At 43.8% G+C, this 22,319-nt stretch overlaps 2 pseudogenes; one reads left to right on the top strand and one right to left on the bottom strand.

Annotated features, from left to right (window-relative positions):
• Positions 1 to 1,709: 1,709 nt before the first annotated feature.
• On the bottom strand, positions 1,710 to 2,994 carry LOC125513426 (annotated as a pseudogene).
• Positions 2,995 to 20,866: 17,872 nt separating this feature from the next.
• LOC125513427 lies at positions 20,867 to 22,090 on the top strand (annotated as a pseudogene).
• Positions 22,091 to 22,319: the final 229 nt, after the last annotated feature.

Here is a 22,319-nt window from a genome sequence, read left to right as displayed (position 1 = left end):
CTACAGTACTATCAAAGAACATCAGCTTGTGATATCCCAATTCATATGACATTTTGCCTTATATACCGTATAGGTTGATTTTGATTGGAGTAACACTATGGCAGAGAAAAACTTACTAAGTCTTCCTAGATAATTTCACACTTCCTCATACACTAAAGTGCATACTCTCAGCATCTCTTGTACCATGGTGGCCGAGAGCTGGAGGTCCTTGAGCCTAAAATCTGCATTCCAAAGCAAAAGCTTTCTTTTATTGGTGATAGTTAGTTAATGGCATAGAAAGCAATTCTCGTTGATTGTATGCATTAAGCTGAGTCGACTAGCAGCAGTGTATATGACTAAATAGAAAGGCAATTTTTTTGCATGAAGAAAAACATTAAAGTGATGACAAATGTAATGCCTCACAGGTAAAACATAGACAGACCCTGTGTGAATAAGAATGAAGGTCTACATTTATTGGCAGGATTAGAATTTTCAATACATTAATATGTTGTCTTCTTAATTGAGCTTGTACTAAATGTTGTCAGTACGGGCTGGCATTCAACTTTGCGTACTGTGTCAAAGAGTTTCAAGACTTGGACCTTCCCACATCATGCTAAAGCTAGTAACTATTTGTGCTACTAAACATAGCGTTCCCAGTTCCACTACATCCTCTCCCCAATGTATATTTTCATCCATCTAAGAAAGAAGAAGAATCATTTTTCATCCATTTAATAAGAGTGAGTTAGTGGTAACAAAAAGTCAACAAGGCCCCCTACTGTACATGAGGATCATAATGTTATACTACCTCCATTTGTTTATGTAAGGTATATTATTTTCAGCACGGTGACCAAAGCACATGATTCTGTGTTTTCTATGGGAGATCTAAAATAGTAGGTTAAAAGCATACTGCAAATTTATTAGAAGCAAAATATCTAGAAGGATTACATGTATGCAATGGATAACAAGAGCATTAGTTCTTTAAAAGTGTTGCATTTAGTTCTTCCCAATCCGTTTATTTGTTCTAGCTCCATGGATAACAAGAGCATTAGTTCTTTAAAAGTGTTGCATTTGTGTGGGCTAGACACCACTCCATTGAAAAGAAAATGTGTCGACATCTCATATTACAACAGTTGTGATATCCATAAGAAATAGACACTCACCGTGTTGCCTTGACAGCTCATATGTTTTTGTGAGGAGAGAAAGGCCAAAGTTTGTGTGCAATAGTCGGCGGAGTGGTTACATGCTGAGAGGAGAACCTATTGTAAATAATATCATGTTCTAGCATCATTTGAGCGACAAGTAATTCCGGATGGATGTAGTATCACTTAATTACAAATGACATTTATGATCACCATTGATCTTACTGTATGATTGTTTTCATGACCTTCAAGGAAGAAATATTCTAAAAGTTGAGTGCAGCTGGACGGACCTCAATCCATTTGAGCCAGGAAAAGTAGATGCGGACTGTCCTAAATCATTTGAGATATGAATAGTAGATGGGAAAGGGTTGAAATATTTTTTGCAGTGGTTCCTAAATGGTAACCTCCAAGTGCCTAATTTCATATGTAATAATTTTCCAGGCAAGTTCATAATGCAATCAAGTTTCTGGTTGTAGTATCTTCGAACATTTGTTTTGAGGGAACAAAATCCTCCCAAGTGTGGTCTTCAATTATTGAACAATAACAATGGACATGCTTTGTGAGACTATTGGTCTTAAGCATAAAAAGGCATGCAAGTGATATCCATCAATTAAAGTAAAGTGCACGACAAATAGTTGTACTCTCTCTGTCCAGAAATACTTCTCGGAGAATGGATAATCCATTTCTCCGACAAGTACTTGCGGGTGGAGGGTGTATGTTCTTGTACCACTTTTCTACTTTGTGGATCAGATCTCATAGTACAAGTCGGCTAATTGCATTTTTATCAAAATTATTGCAAGTTGAGTGGATTTCAACTATTTTTCATTTTTTACTGTCTATCTTTTCTATACATGTCAAATTTCACATGCATCGTGTTTGCAATCAGTACAAATTTGAAAAAGCCCGTGGCAACGCACGGGAAGTGTACTAGTATATCTAGTACTAGAGTTATTTTCTTCTCAGTTAATACCGAAGATGACAAATGGCGTGATGGTGCAATATGGAGGGATGTAGACATTGCACATTGCAGGTAGCGTCTGTAGCGCTAGGTTCCTTATTTCCTCGAACTGGGGCAGTTGTTGAGGCTGGACAGAGCCCTCGGCCTGTGGGTTTTGCTGAGATGGCCGGAAGGAGCCCTGGCCTGATGGATATTGTTGCTGAGGCTGTTGGAAGGAGACCTTGCTCGATGGTTGTTGTGGTTGTTGTTGTTGTTTTATGTTGTTGATGCAGAATAAAAGCATGGACAACATTGTGGACGGCTTGGCACTGCGACTGCTCAGGGATCTGACATAGGTGCTGACAACACAATTCTTGCAACAGCTGGTAAGTACTTTGTTGCAAAACTTGTGATCTTCCATGCGCTATGTTGTGTTGCTGCAATACAACATCCATGCATGGAATCAGTTGTTGTTGCAAAATTTGTTGAAGGATTTGTTGTTGTTGTTGTTGTTATTGTTGCTGCGAAATTGGTTGTTGTGGTTGCGAATACTGTGGTTGCGGTTGTGGATAAGGTTGTTGTGGTCGAAATGGTTGCGGCTGCGAATATGGTAGTTGCGGCTGCGGAAATGGTTGCAGCTGCAGATATGGTTGTTGTGATGGAAATGGTTGCGGCTGTGGATCTGGGTGTTGTGGTGGAAATTGTTGTTGCTGCCCTAGAAATTTTTGTTGTTGTACCAATGGAACTTGCTCTTGTGGCTGTTGTTGAGATGGATTTTGTGGCTGCAATTGTGGCACTGGAACTCTAACTGCAGTTGTGGCGGTGGTCTCCACGATAGCAAGGAGGGAAAGGATGAGAAAGGTCTTCATGGTGGATTTGTATTGACCACAGCTTGCTTGGCTTAAATGATGCGCTCTACTTATGAGAATGATGGATGAGGAAGGATGATCGTCATGCTACGGGGCTATTTATAGCTGCCATGGAATGATCTCTTTCACAATTGGCATTTGCTAGTGTGGAAAGTGCTTGGATGCTTCTCAAAATCATACATTTGGTATGTTCTGTTTGGTGGCACTACTTACAAGTGTATTCTTGGACTGGTCATTAAAGTTCCTTGTTGTTGCACTATCATTCCACCACAAAAAGGTGTGATAACATGCATGACTCATCTTATTCACTTTACAGCTCAAACACTAATCTAGATTGCCTATTTTTCTGAAACTAAGTTTGTAATTTTCTGCAAATTGTTACGCATAAACTAGATAAGCATGGCTGTCACGGTATATAGTTTGTAATCTTGTGTGGTCTGTTAAGATAGATAAGACAAGTAATGTAACTTGCTTTAGTAGGCCATGACTCGTCAAATTCCTTTTACATGTCAAGTGTTGTAGTGTTCTAGAAGTTATTAGCAAGCATAAATTTTGTAATGTTCTACAAGTTGTTACGTGTAAACTAGATAAGCTTGACTTGCACACAAACAAGATTGTAATCACTAGTCATCTACCCGTGCAACTGCACGGCCTAGCTATTATAGGGGTACATATTTATTAATAAATATTTATATGTAAAATTCAAGCGCTTAAATTACAGATATCATACATCTGAACATATGCTAAGTATTCAAACAATTATAGTACAATATAAGCACATATATTATAAACTTCATTATATGGAAGAGTGCCTCTACTTCCCATTTATGTTGCGCAAAGTATCATCACTGTTCTGAATGAAGCCTTCATGTCATAGTAGCAAGAATTTGACACCACCTACTATATAAGGGAGAAAGCAAGTATGAATTATTTCGATATATAGTTATATTACTTTGTTGTTGTGCGCGTATGTATATGCACCACTACTACAATGGTACACTGGTAGAAAAAGGGTCTGTTGTCCCGGTTCGTAAGGGCCTTTTGTCCCGGTTCTGGAACCGGAACTAAAGGGTCGGTACTAATGCCCTGTCCCTTTAGTCTCGGTTCAATCCAGAACCGGGACAGATGGGCCTCCACGTGGCCTATATGCAGAGCCCAGGCAGGAGACCCTTTGGTCCCGGTTGGTGGCACCAACCGGGACCAATAGGCATCCTCGTCTCTTCTGTTGTTGGGAGGTTTTTGTGTTTTTTTTAAAGGGGGGGTGTTTGGGGGTTTTGGGGGGTTAATTTAGGTGTTTCATATATTGTGTTAGCTAGCTATAATTTATAGAGAGATGTCTTCTCTTATTGTCCGTGCTTGCGTCGACGCTACGTACTATACATACGTATAGAGAGGACTAGGCACTAGCTAGTAGTACAACCGAAGAACAGAGAAGTCGTCATGAATCATATTATGCATACAGAGAAGTGATATCGAACCACCTCTCCTTCTCGATAGATTTGGTACGAACAACAAGTTTCGTAATATCTATCCGATACTACCACTAGTAGAAAACAGGGCTTTTGGTCAGGCGGCGTCAGGCCCATTAGGTCGATCACCCGCGCCGATCTCATCACCGACACCACCGTGGTGAGCCTCTTGTTCTTATCTTCTTTCTGAAAGGAAAAATATTCTTACTTGTATGTTTAGATAGATACTTGTATCATTTTCTTACTTTTATTATTGCATCTTATATAGTGCGATGGTTTTGGTATCCGCCCCCGTCGGCCCTCGTCCTGTCTATGATTCGGATGTGGTATATATATTATCTTTATAACTATTGGTTCATTTATTGTTTATGAAAATTATGCCGACCAACGTGACATAGATTTTATTTATCTAGGATGTATGTGAATTGGAAATGCCAACCGACCCTATTGTCGAGAGGTTAAATTTAGTTGAAGAAGAAAACAATTTGTTGAAGGAAAAAATAAAAAAATTAAGGAGGAGAAGATGATATTGGAGTTGCATGTTGCATGTTACGGGGCTTTTAAGATCTAGAGTGAAAAAAATCGAAAAAAATTCAAACAGTGGGCAAACTGTGGTCAAACAATGGTCAAACTAATTATTCTAGAATATTAGTGTTACTAATAATTATTTCTGTTATTTCAATTTTGGTCAAATCTGGTCAAACTGTGGTCAAATTGTGGTCAAACAGTGGTCAAACTAATTATTCAAGAAATATTAGTGTTACTAAATAATTATTGTTTTTTAAAACAATAGTTTCAAAATCAAACTATGAAATGTGTCACTTCATGCTCAAGCAAAATTCCTGAAGGTTAATAGGATTGACATCTTAGTATTGTGAGGAAAACAACAAGTGCGGACTTGGAGCGAGGGAGAATAGAACCCGGAAGTTAAGCATGCTCAGGCTCGGGGAGTGGGAGGATGGGTGACCGTTCGGGAAGTTAGATGATTTGGAATGATGAGGGGTGATTAGAGGATAAATTGAGAAGTGATGAGGGGTGGTGCTTACAGACTAGATGTTAAAATAATTTAGAAATTTGAAAATCAAAAAAAATTCAAAAAAAAATTCAAATTTTTTTTTCAAAAAAAATCATAAAATTCCCTTTAGTCCCAGTTGGTGTTACCAACCGGGACTAAAGGTGGAGCTCCACATGGCCGCGCCCTTTAGTCCCGGTTCTGGATTGAACCGGGACTAAAGGGATAGGCATTACTACCGACCCTTTAGTCCCGGTTCCAGAACCGGGACTAAAGGCCCTTATGAACCGGGACTGAAGGCCATTTTTCTACTAATGCGGCTACATATATACAATAATTATCTCTTACAAATATAATCATACGGACTCATCGTCCACATAGTATTCTCCGTCTTCAGCGATCACGTGGTCAAGAAAGAATGCCGCCAATTCCTCTTGAATTGCTCGCATGCGAGCTGGTGCTAGGAGTTCATCCCGCTTCCGAAACATCTAATTTGAAGAAGGGGGTCAATACATATATATATGAATGAATGAAACTCAACACAAATGATGGTAATAAAATAAAATTGTGAATGTTGTTATTTACGTACTTCATATTGTTCGTCAGAGTACCCGCCCCGCACACAGGTCGTGTGGCGGATGGACTCGCAGATGTAGTATCCACAGAAATCATTCCCTTGTTCCTGCCACAACCACTTTACAAGAAATAGAGGTGAATCAAACTGATAAGCAAGAATGCTAAATGGTATTGATGAAACTAGCGCTTGAATCACTAGGAGATGCACGGAACATGCTACTATAGTACTTACTTTCGATTGTCTAAATTCCAGCTCCTTCGGCAGTCCCGGAACTTTTCTGGTGAATTTTCTCCAAACCCTGTCGGACAAAGAAAACAATTACTTGATATCAGGAAATGAACAAAGTTGCTGATATGGTCGATAATGATCGATTTAACTTACTTCTTGAGGATTTTAGTCATGTCCGCATACTCCTGGGGATCTTTTCGTTTAGAGTCCAAGACGGTTACTACTCCCTGCTCAAGCCTAATCTCTAGGAGAATATAGTGGAAACTGCACACGCATGCATAACTCATCAATTACATTACTATAACCTGGACTAATATATAAGGGAAACCGAATATGCACAAGACAGTAACACTCACTTGAAGTTGTAAGGAAAGAGTATTATATCTTTGTTTTCATTTTTTTTTGAATGATCGTAGCAAGTTGGCCTCGGTATATTCGAGACGATGTTCAACCTCAGTTGCATCTATGAGATATGTGTTAACAAACCCAATATCACCGATTTGTCTTTTCTTCAATTCGGCGATCTTCAATCTGCATAATATAGTGAGGATAATTATAAATACATGCAATGAAAGAGATGAGCTATATAGAGAGAGACTTAATGACAAAAGTAGTAGTACTTACAGACAGTAGCTGGTGATCGTTGTTTTATCATGGGCCAATTGATTGAAAAACTGATAGAACTCCTCAAATGGAATAGGCAACAGTTCAATTCCAACGAGGTCATGCTCCGGCTTAACTCTCGCATACAAAGTACTCCTCCCCCAGACTCTCTGCATATTTTCAAGTACCAATCATGTAATCTTCGCATCATCGTTGTTAAAGATTTTTCATCTTTGACGAGAGGCTTGCCGTACTCGTATCTGTGTATCTGCACCTCCATGGGATCATAATGTACATCGTCGGGCAGGTAATCGTCAACATTGCCATAACCGGGCACCATCCTCGGATCGACGATGTCGCTAGGCACCTTGAGCGGGGGGCACGATTGCTTCACTTGTTCGCCGAGCTGGGCAATTTGTTTCCCAGCTGCTCGTCGTTCTTTCAGCCTTTGATCACTGACTGTACTTCCCGACTGCTCCGCTTCGGCCCATGTCTTTGCAATAATGCACTCATAGTTGCCTTTTGGCGGAGACTTGGGTGGTTTTGCCAGGGCAGCCAGAGTGCACTTCACTTTCACCAGATCTACCTTCTCCTCCGGAGGTGGATGTCTCTTTGCTTTCAACCCTTGAAACCAGTCATCCACTTCGGTTCGCGCGATCTTCGCGTTCTCCTCTGTGGTCCTCTCGTATGGTAACTTCTGTGGACTCTTCAGAGAAGGATCGAATCTGTATGTCCTCCCGCCTCTGGTTGTACCGCTAGACGCCGGCCGAGCAGACGAAGCGGTTGTCTTCTTTACTTGCTTACGAGGCGGAGGAGAAGGAGTACGACGCACCGGAGCAGCTGCCGGAACGGCGGCGGGTCTCTTCTGCCCTTGCTGATGAGGCGGAGAAGGAGGAGGCTGGCTGCTCGGGCGCGCCGGCGCAGGCGGAGTGCCGCCACGCGCCGGAGAAGGATCTGGCCGAGGGCCCTGATCGTCACTCGCCGGAGGAGGAGGCGGTGGAGGAGGCGGAGTGCCCTGACTCGCCGGAGGAGGAGGAGGAGGCGGGGGCGTCAAGTTCGGAAGGTTGATGAGCTCCTTCCGCCATAGGCATGGAGTCTTCAGAGCAGACCCCAGCCGAGTCTCCCCTTCACCGGTAGGGTGGTCAAGCTAGAGGTCCTCAAATCCCTCCGTTATTTCATCCACCATCACCCTAGCATATCCTTCTGGAATCGACCGGCAGTGAAAAGTTGCGCCGGGTTCAGTAGGATAAACAAAGACAATAGCCGCCTTGACCTTCAAATTCATCCATTGCGTCATAAGGTGGCAATTTTGAGACTCCGTGATAGCATCCACGGGATAGCTGGTAGGAGCCGTCAAGGCATGCTCCGGCTAAAGCAGCTCGGTGGAAGCCACGCTGCTTCTGCGCTGAGATGGCGGGGTAGCTTCGGGGGAAGCTTCGGCAGTACGTTTGCTGCGATTTGCTTCTCGTTCCTCTATCGCGTCTACCCTTGCTTGCAGCGCCTGCATTTGGGTCTGCTGCACTTTTTTCCTCCTCTCATGGGATTTGTAACCGCCTGCGTCCGGAAACCCAACCTTCCACGGAATGGAGCCTGGCGTGCCTCGTGTCCGTCCAGGGTGCTCAGGATTCCCGAGGGCCATTGTGAGCTCGTCGTTCTCTCTGTCTGGAAAGAACTTCCCTTGCTGCGCTGCTTCGATATACTGCTTAAGCTTCCTGACTGGTGTGTCCATTTGATCATTCGTCCAAATGCACTTCCCTGTTACAGGGTCCAAGGTTCCGCCAGCCCCGAAGAACCAAGTCCGGCAACGGTCTGGCCAGTTAATTGTCTCTGGTTCGATCCCTTTATCAACCAGATCATTCTCAGTCTTGGCCCACTTAGGCCGAGCTACGAGGTAGCCACCTGACCCCGTGCGATGGTGAAGCTTCTTCTTCGCAGCATTTTGCTTGTTTGTCGCCGACATGTTCTTACTCTTTTCTGATGTCTTGTGGGCCACAAATGCGGGCCAGTGATCTCTGATCTTCTCATATCTGCCCTTGAATTCTGGTGTCTCATTATTTTCGCCAAACTTATTCAGCTCTTTCTTCCACCTCCTGAATAGTTCTGCCATCCTCTTAAGAGCAAAAGACTTGATTAATTGCTCTTTAACTGGGTTCTCTGGATTATCCTCTGGCGGTAGGGTGAAATTTGACTTCAGCTCAGTCCAAAGATCATTTTTCTACATATCATTGACATAAGACACCTCAGGGTCTTCTGTAGCCGGCTTAAACCATTGCTGGATGCTTATCGGGATCTTGTCCCTAACCAGAACCCCGCATTGAGCAACAAATGCGTTCTTTGTTCGGATGGGTTCAATCGGTTGGCCGTCGGGCGCGATTGCTATGATCTCAAACTTTTCATCCGAGCTCAACTTTTTCTTCGGGCCTCGTCTCTTTACCGAAGTTGTGCTTGATCCGGAGGGCTAGAAAAAAGAACAAAGACTTAATTAATATGTGTACATACCAAAACAATGAATGCATCAATCAGCTAGTCAGCACAGGCTTAACTAATATATATACCTGGCCGGACTCGGTTCGGGCACCGAAGCCGTCATCACGGTCTCCTTCTTGCACCGGCATTGGGTCACCGGAGCCGTCCTCATGTTCTTCTTCTTGCATCGGCATTAGGTCACCATAGCCAGCTTCTTCATCCTCTCCTTCCAGACCATCGGTATCGTTGAGAAACAACGAGACGGCATCACTTCCTTCTGCGATTATGTCCCTCAACAACGCTTCTTTTGCTTCGTCTCGGGCGGTGTCCATAGTTTCTACAAATATTTACAACATGGCAATTATTATTCAAACATGACAGATGGATATATTAGTGGCAAACATAGAACTAGCTACCTAATCATAGTAAGGAATCATATATATTAATTAGTGGCCTCGACGCTGCTTCTCTAGGGTTTGGGGTGGCCTCGACAACGCTTCAAGGGTTTGGGGTGGCCTCGAGAACGCTTCAGGGAGGGGGTAATATCGAACCCCCCCCCCCCCACGTGTTGAAGCTATCGGGAGGGGGTATATATCGACAACGACGACACTACATCTATGTCCCTCGACGACCCTCATTCCCGATAAAAAAAAGAGGAAGAAGAAGAAAAAAAAGAGGAGAAGAAAGAATAGAGGAGAAGAACTCCTCTATTCTTTCTTCTCCTCTTTTTTTTTCTTCTTCCTCTTCATTTTTTATCCTCTTCTTCCTCTCATGTTCGAGAGGATCGCCGAGGGGTCGGGAGGTTGCCTAGTGTCAAAGGATTCAACAAAACCATGTCTTCATCATTAGGCGAAAGTAATAGGTGCATGATGGTACGAAGCTCTCCAAAGTTATTTTGGAACGGAGTCCTAGATAGGATAATTCGCTTTTTGGTACAAAGTTCAGCAAGAACCTTCCAAATATCGTTATTTGGAAGGCCTTTGCTGAAATTCATACAAAAAGGCAAACTATCCTATCCGGGACACCATTCCAAAATAACTTTGGAGGACTTCGTCATGCCCTGGTTACTTCTGGCTAATGATGAAGCCATGGATTTCTTCAATACTTTGACACTTGGAAATCTCTCTCTCGACCCCTCGGCGATCCTCGACCCCTCGAACCCTCGACGACCCTAGAACCCTCGACCCCTCGGTGATCCTCTTCTTCCTCTCATGTTCGAGAGGATCGCCGAGGGGTCGAGAGGTTGCCTAGTGTCAAAGGATTCAACAAAACCATGTCTTCATCATTAGGCGAAAGTAATAGGTGCATGATGGTACGAAGCTCTCCAAAGTTATTTTGGAACGGAGTCCTAGATAGATAATTCGCTTTTTGGTACAAAGTTAAGCAAGAACCTTCCAAATATCCTTATTTGGAAGGCCTTTGCTGAAATTCATACAAAAAGGCAAATTATCCTATCTGGGACACCATTCCAAAATAACTTTGGAGGACTTCGTCATGCCCTGGTTACTTCTGGCTAATGATGAAGCCATGGATTTCTTCAATAATTTGACACTAGGAAATCTCTCTCTCGACCCCTCGGCGATCCTCGACCCCTCGAACCCTCGACGACCCTGGAACCCTCGACCCCTCGGCGATCCTCTTCTTCCTCTCATGTTCAAGAGGATCGCCGAGGGGTCGGGAGGTTGCCTAGTGTCAAAGGATTCAAAAGAACCATGTCTTCATCATTAGGCTCAAGTAATAGGTGCATGATGGTACGAAGCTCTCCAAAGTTATTTTGGAACGGACTCCTAGATATGATAATTCGCTTTTTGGTACAAAGTTCAGCAAGAACCTTCCAAATATCGTTATTTGGAAGGCCTTTGTTGAAATTCATACAAAAAGGAAAATTATCCTATCCGGGACACCAATCCAAAATAACTTTGGAGGACTTCGTCATGCCCTGGTTCCTTCTGGCTAATGATGAAGCCATGGATTTCTTCAATACTTTGACACTAGGAAATCTCTCTCTCGACCCCTCGGAGATCCTCGACCCCTAGAACCCTCGACGACCCTGGAACCCTCGACCCCTCGGCGATCCTCTTCTAACTCTCATGTTCGAGAGGATCGCCGAGGGGTCGGGAGGTTGCCTAGTGTCAAAGGATTCAACAAAACCATGTCTTCATCATTAGGCGAAAGTAACAGGTGCATGATGGTGCGAAGCTCTCCAAAGTTATTTTGGAATGGAGTCCTAGATAGGATAATTCACTTTTTGGTACAAAGTTCAACAAGAACCTTCCAAATATCGTTATTTGGAAGGCCTTTGCTGAAATTCATACAAAAAGGAAAATTATCCTATCCGGGACACCATTCCAAAATAACTTTGGAGGACTTCGTCATGCCGTGGTTACTTCTGGCTAATGATGAAGCCATGGATTTCTTCAATACTTTGACACTAGGAAATCTCTCTCTCGACCCCTCGGAGATCCTCGACCCCTCGAACCCTCGACGACCCTGGAACCGTCGACCCTCGGCGATCCTCTTCTTCCTCTCATGTTCGAGAGGATCGCCGAGGGGGCGGGAGGTTGCCTAGTGTAAAAGGATTCAACAAAACCATGTCTTCATCATTAGGCGAAAGTAACAGGTGCATGATGGTGCGAAGCTCTCCAAAGTTATTTTGGAACGGATTCCTAGATAGGATAATTCGCTTTTTGGTACAAAGTTCAGCAAGAACCTTCCAAATATCGCTATTTGGAAGGCCTTTGATGAAATTCATACAAAAAGGCAAATTATCCTATCCGGGACACCATTCCAAAATAACTTTGGAGGACTTCGTCATGCCCTGGTTACTTCCGGCTAATGATGAAGCCATGGATTTCTTCAATACTTTGACACTAGGAAACCTCTCTCGACCACTCGGCGATCCTTGACCCCTTGAACCCTCGACGACCCTGGAACCCTCGACCCCTAGACGACCCTGGAACCCTCGACCCTCAATCCCTCGACCCTATAGAACCCTCGAACCCTCGACCCTGAAACCCTCGACCCTTGACCCCTTAACGACCCTCGACCCTCTACCCTAGTTCCCGACCCTTGACCCCTTGGCGATCCTCGACACGCTCGTTCCCGATAAAAATTAAGAAGAAGAAGAAGAAGAAGAAGAAGAAGAAGAAGAAAGAGGAGAAGAAGAAAGGAATAGCTAGAGGAGAAGATCGAAGAAAAAAAGAAGAAAAAAAAGAGGAGAAGAAGAAAGGAATAGTGGAGAAGAAGAGAAAATAGAATATTCTATTTTCTCTTCTTCTCCACTATTCCTTTCTTCTTCTCCTCTTCTTTTTCTTCTTTTTTCTTCTTCTTATTTATTTCTCCTCTTCTTCCTCTCCTCTTCTTCTTTCTAAGTCATGCTTATATACACAGAGTATTGGTCCCGGTTCGTACCCCTCTCGACCCCTCGTCCCTCTCTCGACCCCTCGACGACCCTCGTCCCTGATAACATTTTTTTCTCCCCTCGACCCCTCTAGACCTCTCGTCCCCCTCTCGACCCCTCATCATCATCTATCACCCCCCTCGTTTTCTTTAGCATATATCCATGAACAAAAAAAATAATTCATATATAGAAAAAATGCTATATGAACATACATACATATGAGCATATACAGAGAGCATATACATAGCCAAATCCATATACAGAGAGCATATACATACATACGTACATACATATGAGCATATACATACATACATAGCCAAATCCAAATACATATGAGCATATACATACACATATGAAAAAATTTATCACACACAGAGAGCAGCGGCGGCGGCGGCGATGGTCAGAGCGACAGGGATCGATGGGAAGGGGCGGGGAGCTCACTGGGGGCGCGACGGGGAGGAGGCCGGGGACGGGGAGGAGGCCGGCGACGGCGCGGGGGAAGCCGGGGACGCGGCGCGGGGCGACGGGGAGGTGGCCGGAGATGGCGCACGCAGCGATGAGGAGGAGGCCAGCGACGGCGCATGCAACGATGGGGAGAAGGCCTGCGGCAGTGCGGGGCGACGGCGGCGGGGAGCGGGCGACGACGGGCTCGGGGCGGCGACGATGACGACGAACGACCTGGCGGCGTCGGGGGCGAATGTTAGCGGTTGGCGAAATTTTCACATGTGCTACCTTATATACCCAGAGCAATGGTCCCGGTTCGTGGCACGAACCGGTACCAATGCACACCTATGGTCCCGGTTCGTGCGACCAACCAGGACCATAGGTCTCTTTTCAGCAGCCGAAAGGGCGGGAAGCAGAGGCCTATGGTCCTGGTTGGTGGCACCAACCGGGAAAGGGGGGCATTGGTCATGGTTGGTGCCACCAACCGTGACCAATGCCCCCTTTAGTCCCGGTTGGTGCCACCAACCGGGAACAATGGCCTTGTGCTGCCTCGCGCCCAAAAGTTTAGTCCCACCTCGCTAGTTGAGAGGGCTCGGGAGTGGTTTATAAGCGCTGCTGGGCCCACCCTCCCGAGCTCCTCTCAACTGTAGGCTTTCGGGCCTAATCTGTCACTGCAATGCCTGTGGGCCTACTGGGCCTGCTGCGGGCCTGAATCCTGGCCCATGGTAGGGTTTCTAGTCGTATTCAGGCCGTGGTGGCCCCGTAGGTGGCATTTTTTTTGTTTTTTTGTTGCTTTATTTATTTTTCTTTTGTTTTTTGCTTTATTTTTTAATTCTTTATGCTTTTACTTTTAGAAAAATTATAAACTTTTTTTTAATGCCATTAGTTTTCAAATTTGAAAACACTTTTTTAGTTTTTTAGTTTTCTTTGTTGCTTTATTTATTTTATTTTGTGATTAACTTTACAATAAAAATAGTTTTTTTCCTGTTTTTTGATTTGTTTTTTGCATTATTTATTTTCTTTTGTTTTTTGCTTTAATTTTTAATTATGTTTGCTTTTAGGTTAGCAAAATTATAAACTTTCTTTTAGTGCCATTAGTTTTAGAAAAATTCTAAACTTTCTGTTAGTGCCATTAGTTTTCAAATTTGAATAGTTAAAATTTGAATTCTTTGAAAATTGTTTGAATCACAAGTTTGTGATTAACTTACTAAAAAAATGAGAATAGATGCGCTTATAGAGAAAACTTGATGCACTTCGTGTACAAAATTGATAATCACTTTCGAAGTATCAAAGTTTCGGACAATAACTGCGCCACATCATTGGCTAGGACGAATGGTTCGTCTGTGTACCCAAGATTGTTTAGATCCACTGTTGTCATACCGTACTGTGGGTCTACCTGTACCCCGCCTCCTGACATATTGATCCATTTGCCTCAACACATAAAACCTTGAACCATAAGACATGAAAGCATTTCAAATGAACTCTGAAAAAGTTGAAAGTTGGGATGGTATCATAATTTCACCCACATAGCATGTGCATGTACAAAACGGACAATGGTAGAATGTTCGTGTGTTACAAAGTAGGCATGGTATCATCATAATAGTTGCGGGAGAAATTCTTCACTTTTTCTTCGCTTGTGTCATTTGCTTATTGCGCCGTAACCATGGATAATCTTCATTGTTTATCAGGATGCTTGGGTCAGCCTTGACATTGAAGGGAGGAATTTCATGAAACTTTTCATAATCTTCAGACATGTCTGTCTTGCCGTCCACTCCCAGGATGTCCAATTTTCCTGAAAGAACTATGTGGCGCTTTGGCTCATCGTATGATGTATTTGCTTCCTTATCTTTTGTTTTTCTCGGTTTGGTAGACATGTCCTTCACATAGATAACCTGTGCCACATCATTGGCTAGGACGAACGGTTCGTCAGTGTACCCAAGATTTTTCAGATCCACTGTTGTCATTCCGTACTGTGGGTCTACCTGTACCCCGCCGCCTAACAGATTGACCCATTTGCACTTAAACAAAGGGACCTTAAAATCAGGTCCGTAGTCAAGTTCCCATATGTCCACTATGTAACCATAATATGTGTCCTTTCCGCTCTCGGTTGCTGCATCAAAGCGGACACCGCTGTTTTGGTTGGTGCTCTTTTGATCTTGGGCGATCGTGTAAAATGTATTCCCATTTATCTCGTATCCTTTGTAAGTCAATACCGTCACAGATGGTCCCCTGGACAACAAGTACAACTCATCACAAACAGTGTTGTCACCTCTTAGACGTGTTTCCACCCAACTGCTGAAAGTACAGATGTGTTCACATGAAATCCAGTCGTCGCACTGCTCCGGGTGTTTGGAGCGCAGACTGTTCTTGTGTTCATCAACATACGGGGTCACCAAGGTAGAGTTCTGTAGAACTGTGTAGTGTGCTTGAGACCAAGAATATCCGTCCCTGCACATTATTGAGTCTCTTCCAAGAGTGCCTTTTCCAGTCAGTCTCCCCCCATACCGCGATTTAGGGAGACCTATCTTCTTAAGGCCAGGAATGAAGTCAACACAAAACCCGATAACATCCTCTGTTTGATGGCCCATGGAGATGCTTCCTTCTGGCCTAGCGCGTTTACGGACATATTTCTTTAGGACTCCCATGAACCTCTCAAAGGGGAACATATTATGTAGAAATACGGGCCCCAGGATGACAATCTCGTCGACTAGATGAACTAGGACGTGCGTCATGATATTGAAGAAGGATGGTGGGAACACCAGCTCGAAACTGACAAGACATTGCGCCACATCACTCCTTAGCCTTGGTACGATTTCTGGATCGATCACCTTCTTAGAGATTGCATTGAGGAATGCACATAGCTTCACAATGGCTAATCGGACGTTTTCCGGTAGAAGCCCCCTCAATGCAACCGGAAGCAATTGCGTCATAATCACATGGCAGTCATGAGACTTTAGGTTCTAAAACTTTTTCTCTGGCATATTTATTATTCCCTTTATATTCGACGAGAAGCCAGTCGTGACCTTCATACTGAGCAGGCATTCAAAGAAGATTTCTTTCTCTTCTTTCATAAGAGCGTAGCTGGCAGGACCTTTATACTGCTTCGGAGGCATGCCATCTTTTTCGTGCAAACGTTGCAAGTCCTCCCGTGCCTCAGGTGTATCTTTTGTCTTCCCATACACGCCCAAGAAGCCTAGTAGGTTCACGCAAAGGTTCTTCGTCACGTGCATCACGTCGATTGAGGAGCAGACCTCTAGGTCTTTCCAATAGGGTAGGTCCCAAAATATAGATTTCTTCTTCCACATGGGTGCGTGCCCCTCAGCGTCATTCGGAACAGCTAGTCCACCGGGACCCTTTCCAAAGATTACGTAGTGTAAATCATTGACCATTGCAAGCACGTGATCACCGGTGCGCATGGCGGGCTTCTTCCGGTGATCTCCCTCGCCTTTGAAATGCTTGCCTTTCTTTCGACATTGATGGTTGGTCGGAAGAAATCGACGATGGCCCAGGTACACATTCTTCCTGCATTTGTCCAGGTATATACTTTTAGTGTCATCTAAACAGTGCGTGCATGCGTTGTATCCTTTGTTTGTCTGTCCTAAAAGGTTACTGAGAGCGGGCCAATCGTTGATGGTCACGAACAGCAACGCCTTAAGGTTAAATTCCTCCTGTCTGTGCTCATCCCACGTACGTACACAGTTTTTATTCCACAGCTGTAAAAGTTCTTCAACTAATGTCCTTAGGTACACATCAATTTCATTGCCGGGTTGCTTAGGGCCTTGGATGAGAACTGGCATCATAATGAACTTCCGCTTCATGCATATCCAAGGAGGAAGGTTATACATACATAGAGTCACGGGCCAGGTGTTGTGATTCCTGCTCTGCTCCCCGAAAGGATTAATGCCATCCGCGCTTAAAGAAAACCATACATTCCTTGGGTCCTTTGCAAACTCATCCCAGTACTTTCTCTCGATTTTTCTCCACTGCGACCCGTCAGCGGGTGCTCTCAACTTCCCATCTTTCTTTCGGTTCTCACTGTGCCATCGCATCAACTTGGCATGCTCTTCGTTTCTGAACAGACGTTTCAACCGTGGTATTATAGGAGCATACCACATCACCTTCGCAGGAACCCTCTTCCTGGGGGGCTCGCCGTCAACATCACCAGGGTCATCTCGTCTGATCTTATACCGCAATGCACCGCATACCGGGCATGCGTTCAGATCCTTGTATGCACCGCGGTAGAGGATGCAGTCATTAGGGCATGCATGTATATTCTCCACCTCCAATCCTAGAGGGCATACGACCTTCTTTGCTGCGTATGTACTATCGGGCAATTCATTATCCTTTGGAAGCTTCTTCTTCAATATTTTCAGTAGCTTCTCAAATCCTTTGTCAGCCACAGCATTCTCTGCCTTCCACTGCAGCAATTCCAGTACGGTACCGAGCTTTGTGTTGCCATCTTCGCAATTGGGGTATAACCCTTTTTTGTGATCCTCTAACATGCAATTGAACTTCAGCTTCTCCTTTTGACTTTCGCATTGCGTCCTTGCATCGACAATGACCCGGTGAAGATCATCATCATCGAGCACATCGTCTGGTTCCTCTTGATCTTCAGCAGCTTCACCCGTTGCAGCATCATTGGGCACATCGTCTGGTTCCTCTTGATCTTCACCAACTCCCCCCGTTGCAACATCACCGTATTCAGGGGGCACATAGTTGTCATCGTAGTCTTCTTCTTCGCCGTCTTCCATCATAACCCCTATTTCTCCGTGCCTCGTCCAAACATTATAGTGTGGCATGAAACCCTTGTAAAGCAGGTGGGAGTGAAGGATTTTCCGGTTAGAGTAAGACCTCGTATTCCCACATTCAGTGCATGGACAACACATAAAACCATTCTGCTTGTTTTCCTCAGCCGCATCGAGAAACTCATGCACGCCCTTAATGTACTCGCGGGTGTGTCTGTCACCGTACATCCATTCTCGGTTCATCTGCGTGCATTATATATAATTAAGTGTCCAAATTAATAGAAGTTCATCATCACATTAAAACCAAAGTGCATACATACTTCTCATCTAACAACATATAGCTCTCCAGAGCATCTAATTAATTAAACCATACATTGAAACTATGTAAAACATTTCAATGCGAAAACAAATGCGATCATAATCGCAACCAAGGTAACAATTGATCCAACGGCATAATGATACCAAGCCTCGGTATGAATGGCATATTTTCTAATCTTTCTAATCTTCAAGCGCATTGCATCCATCTTGATCTTGTGATTATCGACGACATCCGCAACATGCAACTCCAATATCATCTTCTCCTCCTTAATTTTTTTATTTTTTCCTTCAACAAATTGTTTTCTTCTTCAACTAAATTTAACCTCTCGACAATAGGGTCGGTTGGCATTTCCAATTCACATACATCCTAGATAAATAAAATCTATGTCACGTTGGTCGGCATAATTTTCATAAACAATAAATGAACCAATAGTTATAAAGATAATATATATACCACATCCGAATCATAGACAGGACGAGGGCCGACGGGGGCGGATACCAAAACCATCGCACTATATAAGATGCAATAATAAAAGTAAGAAAATGATACAAGTATCTATCTAAACATACAAGTAAGAATATTTTTCCTTTCAGAAAGAAGATAAGAACAAGAGGCTCACCACGGTGGTGTCGGTGATGAGATCGGCGCGGGTGATCGACAGCGGTGAAGACGGGGACGGGGCGTGATGGACCGCTAAATCTAGACAAATCTCGAGGAAAATGGAGCTTGGAGGTCGATCTTCGAGAGGAGAAAGCTTAAGTAGTGTGGCTCGGGCATTCCATCGAACACCTCATGTGCATAGGAGGTGAGCTAGAGCACCACAAAGCCCTCTCCCCCTCGGCCAGAGAAAAACAGAGCACTGGGGTGCTCTGCTCGCGAGCGATGGGTATATATAGGCACCTCATTGGTCCCGGTTGGTGACATGCGCCAGGACTAAAGGGGAGCCTTTGGTCCCGGTTCAAGCCTCCAACCGGGACCAATGGTGGTGGGCCAGGAGCGAGGCCTATTGGTCCCGGTTCATCCCACCAACCGGGACCAAAAGGTCCAGATGAACCTGTACCAATGGCCCACGTGGCCCGGCCGGCCCCCTGGGCTCACGAACCGGGACCAATGCCCACATTGGTCCCGGTTCTGGACTGAACCGGGACTAATGGGCTGACCCGGCCTGGACCAAAGCCCTGTTTTCTACTAGTGCCGGTAGTATCGGATAGATATACGAGAACTTGTTGTTCGACCAATCTATCGGAGAAGGAGAGGTGGTCGATATCACTTCTCTCTGTATGCATATATGTTCATGACGATCTTCTGTTTCCTTCGTTTGCTTACTAGCTAGCTAGTGTGCCTAGTCCTCTCTATACGTATGTATAGTACGTAGCGTCGACCAAGCACGGACATAAGAGAAGACACTTCTCTCTATTAATTATAGCTAGCTAACACAATATATGAAACACCTAAATTAACCCCCCAAAACCCCCAAACACCCCCCCTTTAAAAAAAACAAAAACCCCAACCACAGAAATGCTGACGCGTGGATGCCTATTGGTCCCGGTTAGTGCCACCAACCGGGACCAAAGGGTCTCCTGCCTGGGCTCTGCATATAGGCCACGTGGAGGCCCATCTGTCCCGGTTCTGGATTGAACCGAGACTAAAGGGACAGGGCATTAGTACCGACCCTTTAGTTCCGGTTCCAGAACCGGGACAAAAGGCCCTTACGAACCGGGACAACAGACCCTTTTTCTACCAGTGTACCATTGTAGTAGTGGTGCATATACATACGCGCACAACAACAAAGTAATATAACTATATATCGAAATAATTCATACTTGCTTTCTCCCTTATATAGTAGGTGGTGTCAAATTCTTGCTACTATGACATGAAGGCTTCATTCAGACCAGTGATGATACTTTGCGCAACATAAATGGGAAAGTAGAGGCACTCTTCCATATAATGAAGTTTATAATATATGTGTTTATATTGTACTATAATTGTTTGAATAACTTAGCATATGTTCAGATGTATGATATCTGTAATTTAACCGCTTGAATTTTACATATAAATATAATTTTATTAATAAATATGTACCCATATAATAGCTAGGCCATGTAGTTGCACGCGTAGATGACTAGTGATTACAATCTTGTTTGTGAGCAAGTCAAGCTTATCTAGTTTACACGTAACAACTTGTAGAACATTACAAAATTTATGCTTGCTAATAACTTCTAGAACACTACAACACTTGACATGTAAAAGGAATTTGATGAGTCATGGCCTACTAAAGCAAGTTACATTACTAGTCTTATCTATCTTAAGAGACCACACAAGATTACAAACTAAGTACCGTGACAGCCATGCTTATCTAGTTTATGTGTAACAATTTGCAGAAAATTACAAACTTAGTTTCAGAAAAATAGGCAATCTAGATTACTGTTTGATCTGTAAAGTAAATAAGATGAGTCATGCGTGTTGTCACACCTTTTTGGTGGTGGAATGATAGTGCAACAACAAGGAACTTTAATGACCAGTCCAAGAATACACTTGTAAGTAGTGCCACCAAACAAAACATACCAAATTATGATTTTGAGAAGCATCCAAGCACTTTCCACACAAGCAAATGCCAATTGTAAAAGAGATCATTCCATGGCAGCTATAAATAGCCCCGTAGCATGACGACCATGCTTCCTCATCCATCATTCTCATAAGTAGAGCGCATCATTTAAGCCAAGCAAGCTGTGGTCAATACAAATCCACCATGAAGACCTTTCTCATCCTTTCCCTCCTTGCTATCGTGGAGACCACCGCCACAACTGCAGTTAGAGTTCCAGTGCCACAATTGCAGCCACAAAATCCATCTCAGCAACAGCCACAAGAGCAAGTTCCATTGGTACAACAACAAAAATTTCTAGGGCAGCAACAACAATTTCCACCACAACAACCAGATCCACAGCCGCAACCATTTCCATCACAACAACCATATCTGCAGCTGCAACCATTTCCGCAGCCGCAACTACCATATTCGCAGTCGCAACCATTTCGACCAGAACAACCATATCCACAACCGCAACCACAGTATTCGCAACCACAACAACCAATTTCGCAGCAACAATAACAACAACAACAACAAATCCTTCAACAAATTTTGCAACAACAACTGATTCCATGCATGGATGTTGTATTGCAGCAACACAACATAGCGCATGGAAGTTCACAAGTTTTGCAACAAAGTACTTACCAGCTGTTGCAAGAATTGTGTTGTCAGCACCTATGGCACATTATTCTGCATCAACAACAAAAACAACAACAACAACCATCGAGCCAGGTCTCCTTCCAATAGCCTCAGCAACATTATCCATCAGGCCAGGGTTCCTTCCCGCCATCTCAACAAAACCCACAGGCCCAGGGCTCTGTCCAGCCTCAACAACTGCCCCAGTTCGAGGAAATAAGGAACCTAGCGCTACAGACGCTACCTGCAATGTGCAATGTCTACATCCCTCCATATTGCACCATCACGCCATTTGGCATCTTCGATACTAACTGAGAAGAAAATAACTCTAGTACTAGATATACTAGTACACTTCCCGTGCGTTGCCACGGGCTTTTTCAAATTTGTACTGACTGCAAACACGATGCATGTGAAATTTGACATGTATAGAAAAGATGGACAGTAAAAGATGAAAAATAGTTGAAATCCACTCCACTTGCAATAATTTCGATAAAAATGTAATTAGCCGACTTGTACTATGAGATCTGATCCACAAAGTAGAAAAGTGGTACAAAAACATACACCCTCCACCCGCAAGTACTTGTCGGAGAAATGGATTATCCATTCTCCGAGAAGTATTTCTGGACAGAGAGAGTACAACTATTTGTCGTGCACTTTACTTTAATTGATGGATATCACTTGCATGCCTTTTTATGCTTAAGACCAATAGTCTCACAAAGCATGTCCATTGTTATTGTTCAATAATTGAAGACCACACTTGGGAGGATTTTGTTCCCTCAGAACAAATGTTCGAAGATACTACAACCAGAAACTTGATTGCATTATGAACTTGCGTGGAAAATTATTACATATGAAATTAGGAACTTGGAGGTTACCATTTAGGAACTACTACAAAAAAGCACATTATTCCTA

Source organism: Triticum urartu, chromosome 6, assembly GCF_003073215.2.
Source record: "Triticum urartu cultivar G1812 chromosome 6, Tu2.1, whole genome shotgun sequence".
NCBI lineage: Eukaryota > Viridiplantae > Streptophyta > Magnoliopsida > Poales > Poaceae > Triticum > Triticum urartu.
This window is presented reverse-complemented; position numbering and strand designations above follow the sequence as displayed.